At 47.5% G+C, this 5,449-nt stretch overlaps 1 pseudogene; it reads left to right on the forward strand.

Annotated features, from left to right (window-relative positions):
- Positions 1-5,025: 5,025 nt before the first annotated feature.
- On the forward strand, positions 5,026-5,197 carry LOC139230668 (U2 spliceosomal RNA; annotated as a pseudogene).
- Positions 5,198-5,449: the final 252 nt, after the last annotated feature.

The following is a 5,449-nucleotide window of genomic DNA, read 5'->3' on the forward strand; positions in this document are numbered from 1 at the left end:
AGGAGCTGGGCGCGAGTGCCCTGCTCGACTAGAGACGTTTCCCATTCTTCCAGGTGCAACGTCTCGCGATCTTTTCTGAAATGAGAGTTAGGACAATCCCCAAAATATACAGTAATTTACAAAGCGCTCACCAGTGTTCTCTCTTCTGCTCAGCTCGGGGTCTCCTTTTGCCTTTTTGTTACTTTAGCTTCTTTATGGTAGCTACCTTAAATGCCTCACCCCCTCCAGGGGATCTCGGTAGCTCATCCCCCTCTTAGCTAGGACGGCCTAGGCACCTTCCTCCTTTCAGCTACGAAGGTCCTTAAAATTCCTCTTTTCTCTTCAAAAGTTAAATTTAGTTCTTTTGGATCTCGTTTTTTTTTATAGAGATCCTGCCGACGACGCCAGAATCTGTCGAGGAAATTTTAGCTTAAATTAACTCAGGCAGAGGCTTTCAGAGTCGTGCTTCGAGAGAATTTTATTTACAAGCGAGATATCTCGGAGAGCTTGCTCAGTCCGCACTGAGGCAAAAACTCTAAATTTTACAAGAAAACCCGCTCTATCTTTATACAGTTGAAACAGGAATTTTATCTAAAACACACCACACAAGTACATTAATCATACATTCTTGTAAATGCAATCAAAGCAAGAACTTTATCTAAAACACCTCATATGAGCATTAATCATACATCCTGTAAATACAAAGGTCATTTCAGGAGGCAGACTTTTATCTTGTCCTTGCATAGTTTCTCCCTGTCCGTATTCTGATAAACAGGGTATCTGGAAACTCATGTAAACACTAGATAGTCATGTATTTACAACATTCTTTGTTCCAAGATCTGAGAGGTTTGGGTGTTTTCTTTTCTAGCTCCACTAATTTAATTAACTCAGCAAGAAGTGAACTTAACCCTTTCCTTAAAAATAGGGCTTAGATCATTTTCTTCCACACAGGTTGGAGAGGCACTCTGGAGACCTGCAATAAAAGACTAAGGTCACACTTTACTTTGAGCTCACAGTGTTCAGTCTGACTCTTTCTCCATGCACAACAAACATCATCGCCAGAACTTTCACACAAGCACCAAGACGTAGCTTGGTTGGCGGTGAGAAGGGCCTTACCCGTCAGAGCGTTCATGCACAGCCGGGGTTTCAGAGACATGGCACTCTGCCCCCGTGTTGGCTGTGGCGGACGAGACTGTCATCCATCTCCTTTGGGATTGCGCCTTCGCAAGGCAGGTCTGGAAGGAGATGCAGTGGTTGCTGTTGCGGTTCATCCCGAGCAGCTCCGTAACACAGGACTCTGTGCTGTACGGGCTGTTCCCAGGGACACACACCGAGACAGACATCACCTGCTGCTGGAGGGCCATCAACTTGGTGAAAGGCACACTTTGGTCTTGCCAAAACTTGCTGGTCTTCCAGAGCAAGGAGATGTCCACGGCCGACTGTTGCAGACTGGCACAATCCAAGGTCCAGGAGTACGTGTTGAGGGACGCACTAAAGGTTGGTGCAGCCACCGCAAAGGCTTGATGGGGAAGAGCCACAGTTTAATGCCCTTCCGCCACGGTAAACCCAGGGGCTGGAATCAGACCCCCCTCGGGCTGTACTTGTTAATCTGCTTGTACACATAGAGCACCATGTACTGAAAAACACCCGTGTTGTGCCATGTATAATGAAAGTCTCCACACTGTTTAGTAACTTGTAAAGAAATGTAAATGTATCCCCATCCGGTCCGTGTACTGCTTTCATCTGCATAGTGCTACATGTAACGTGATTGGTGATCGGTATTGAAATGTATCCTGGAACATAATGTAAACCTGTTGTCATCTGCTCCATGTAATACCCTCATTTGCACAGTGCTACATGTAACGTAATTTACGGATTGTACTAAACTGTACTTTGAAATTAAATGCACAGGTAGGGCCCTCTGGTGGTCAGGTGTGATGCAGGTTACAAATGGTTAAATACATAACATCACTTCCCCGTGAAGTCAACACTTATTTACAGGGTGAGATGATCTGGGGCTTTTCGCTCCCTTGTCGATCGACTCAATATAAATGCGGATTTGGATGGGTTGGTCAGTTCTTCACTGGGCCGTTGGGCAGACGGCCTTGCCAGGCTGCTGGGGATGGTGAGTTCGGTTTCGTGGTCAACCATGATGTCAGTTGTCACTTGTGTGTGTGTTGGAGGGTCAAAGTTGGTGGGGTCCTCTTCGGGTTATTTGTAGCTGTTGGTGATCCGCAATTTGTTTTGGTCCAAATGTTTTCTGTACGTTTGTCCATTGGTCAGTTTGACCTGAAACACCCTACTCCCCTCTTTGGCTGTGACCGTGCCAGCGAGCCAATTGGGACCATGTCCATAATTGAGCACAAACACAGGATCATTGATCTCAATATCGCGTGGCAAATTTGCGCGATCATGGTACACACTTTGTTGATGCCGCTTGCCCTCCACGTGATCATGGAGATCAGGGTGAACCAGAGAGAGCCTTGTTTTAAGCGCCCTTTTCATGAGCAGCTTGGCTGGGGGAACCCCGGTGAGTGAGTGGGGTCTGGTGTGGTAGCTGAGCAGTACTCGGGACAACCGGGTCTGCAGGGAGCCTTCGGACACGCGTTTCAAGCTTTGCTTGATGGTCTGAACTGCCCGTTCTGCCTGGCCGTTGGATGTGGGCTTGAACGGTGCAGATGTGACGTGTTTGATCCCGTTGCGGGTCATGAATTCCTTGAATTCAGCACTGGTGAAGCACGGCCCATTGTTGCTGACTAGGACATCGGGCAAGCCGTGCGTGGCAAACATGGCTCGTAGGCTTTCAATGGTGGCCGTGGACATGCTTACAGACATTATCGCACATTCAATCCATTTTGAGTAAGCGTCCACGACAACCAAAAACATTTTGCCTAGAAATGGGCCCATATAGTCTACATGGATTCTCGACCACGGTTTTGAGGGCCACGACAGCTGAGAGCAAGTGTTGCACTGGCGCACGCATGACTCTAAATCTGAGTCAATGCTGGGCCACCACACATGGGATCTGGCTATGGTTTTCATTATTACAATGCCTGGGTGAGTGCTGTGCAGTTCGCTCGATGTCCTGTGCCAGGAAAACACACTTCGAACATTTCAACCTGAGCCCCACGCGATCCAACTGACTAAGAACCACCTCCAGATTCTTCAAGTGCTCAATGGTGTCCCGACCTGTAACCAATATGTCGTCCTGGAAGACCTCTGTGCAAGGAACTGACTTTAGCAGGCTCTCGATGTTCCGCTAGAAAATCGCCGCTGCCGACCGAATCCCGACGCACTAAAAATTGGTGCAGCCGTCGCAAAGGCACGGTGGGGAAGAGCCACAGTTTAAAGCCATTCTGCCACGGCAAACCCAGAGGCTGGAATCAGTATAGAACACCATGATCTGCAAACACCTATGTAGTGCCATGTAAAATGCAAGTCTTGTTGCTTAATGCACGTTGGAAACAAATGTAACTGTACCCTCACTGTGGCCCCAAGTTTCGGCCTCAGTTGCTCCTGATTTTTAGGAGCAACTGGTGTAGAACGGAGTATCTTAGAAATAGGAATTCTCGGCATTTAGTTTGCTCCAGTTCTAGTCAGTTAAAACAGTTTCACTTTGGAACTGAATGTTTTTTCAAAAGGGGGCGTGTCCGGCCACTTACGCCTGTTTTCAAAGTTTCGGCAGTGAAAACTTACTCCAAACTAACTTAGAATGGAGTAAGTGAAGATTTTTGTACGCTCGAAAAAACCTTGTCTACACTTTAGAAAATCAGGCATAGGTTACAAATTAGGCGTAGGGAAAGAGGTGTGCGGGGGGGGGGGGGAGGGAAGGGAAGTCATTAAATTCTACAATCAATCCTTAGTTATATTATACAAATATTATAGAAATAAATCCAACCTGAATAAAAATTTATAAGCAAAGAAAAGATTAAATAAACCATGTTCCTACCTGTGTGAAATAGCAGCAGCCTTCGAGCTGCTGTGCTTCAGGCAGGCCTTTCATGTTGGAGACAGGCAGCGGTGTGGCGTCAGTGTCTCGACGGCAGCGGCAGCAAGCTTCGAGCTGAGCTGCGGTGCTTGAGGCAGGCTTTCATTCTCTTCATGGCTGGCCGTGAAGAAGCAACGCCGGACGGACTCGAGGCCATTCGGCCATGAGATAGCAGCGGCATCAGTGGCTGGCCGGCAGCCGAAGAATCAACACCTGACACACGCAGCTCTTTATGGTGCTTGAGGCCATTCGGCCACGCTTTAGGGACTGCGTCAGTGGCTCGACGGCAGCTGAGTCCTTTTAAAAATGCCCGAGTGCCAATGTTTGTTTGACACTGCGCGTGCGCGCACGCTCCAACGCGCACGCGCAGGGTTGCCGGCACCACGAAGGCTCATTTAAATTGGACCCGCCCCCCACTACTTACAGAATCGGCGCGAGTGTTTGGCTCCACCCCCCGCTGAGAAGAGCGTGCCGCGCCAAGCTGAGATCGAGCTCCGAGGAGCCGGAGAATATCGGAGGTTTTTTTTAGCGCACTTTTAGGCGTGAAGAACGGGCGTCCAGCTCGGAGGTGTACCGTGTGGTGACACATGTAATGTAACTTGATGAACGTACCACAATGTATCCTGGATTGTATGAATCGTACCTTGAAATGTAAAGTAAAGAAGTGTATTGAACGGAACTGTGGTCAGCATCCAAATGTAATGTATGGAATTGCTGACCGCATCCAAATGTACTGAACTGCTTTCCAATGTATTGTGCAAATTTTTATATGAATAAAGTATATTTTAAAATTAAAAAAAAGGTAAACCTTTTGCCTGAGGCTTTGCCTGAAAGAGAGTGCTGGCTCTTTACATGCATTGCTGTTCAAAGGCTATCGCTTCTCAGCCTTTTAGCTAAGATCAAGTGGAGTACCTGTTGATTGGGCATTGAACCTGGTATTGCAGTACTTCCAGGAACGGTGCAGTGGCTCTAGGCCTTTTGGCTAAGAGCATTGGCGCAGAGTGATCCTTGATGTGTGCAAGGTGACCTCTGGCGTTTGTGATTTGACAAAGAATTGGAAAGATTGGCAACGAATTAAAAAAAAAAAAATCTGTTCTTATCAGTTTAATATCCCCTATGGGGACATGATATTGAATTGATTTTTGGACAGGGAGCTGGATCAGGGGCATGCCCCGTCCACTCCATGCACCGACCTGGTATTGCAATATTTCCAGGAACGGTGCAACTTCGCCTCTCGGCCTTTTGGCCTAAGATCAAATGTATTGGCGCAAAGTGATCTTTGGTGTTAGAGTTGATCTGGAAAGAAATTGGATTTAAAAAAAAAACCTGTTGATTGGGCATTCATATGCAAATCGACTGACTGCAGAAACTCGTTTTTCCAGTTTTGCTGGCTCTGGCCTTTGGCTTGAGCCAGGCGCCAATTGGAGAGAGGAGACAAAATCTGCATGTCGACTGACGATTCGACGGGCCTTTGGGCCCGTC

The sequence above is a fragment of the Pristiophorus japonicus genome, chromosome 19 (genome assembly GCF_044704955.1).
Source record: "Pristiophorus japonicus isolate sPriJap1 chromosome 19, sPriJap1.hap1, whole genome shotgun sequence".
Lineage (NCBI taxonomy): Eukaryota > Metazoa > Chordata > Chondrichthyes > Pristiophoridae > Pristiophorus > Pristiophorus japonicus.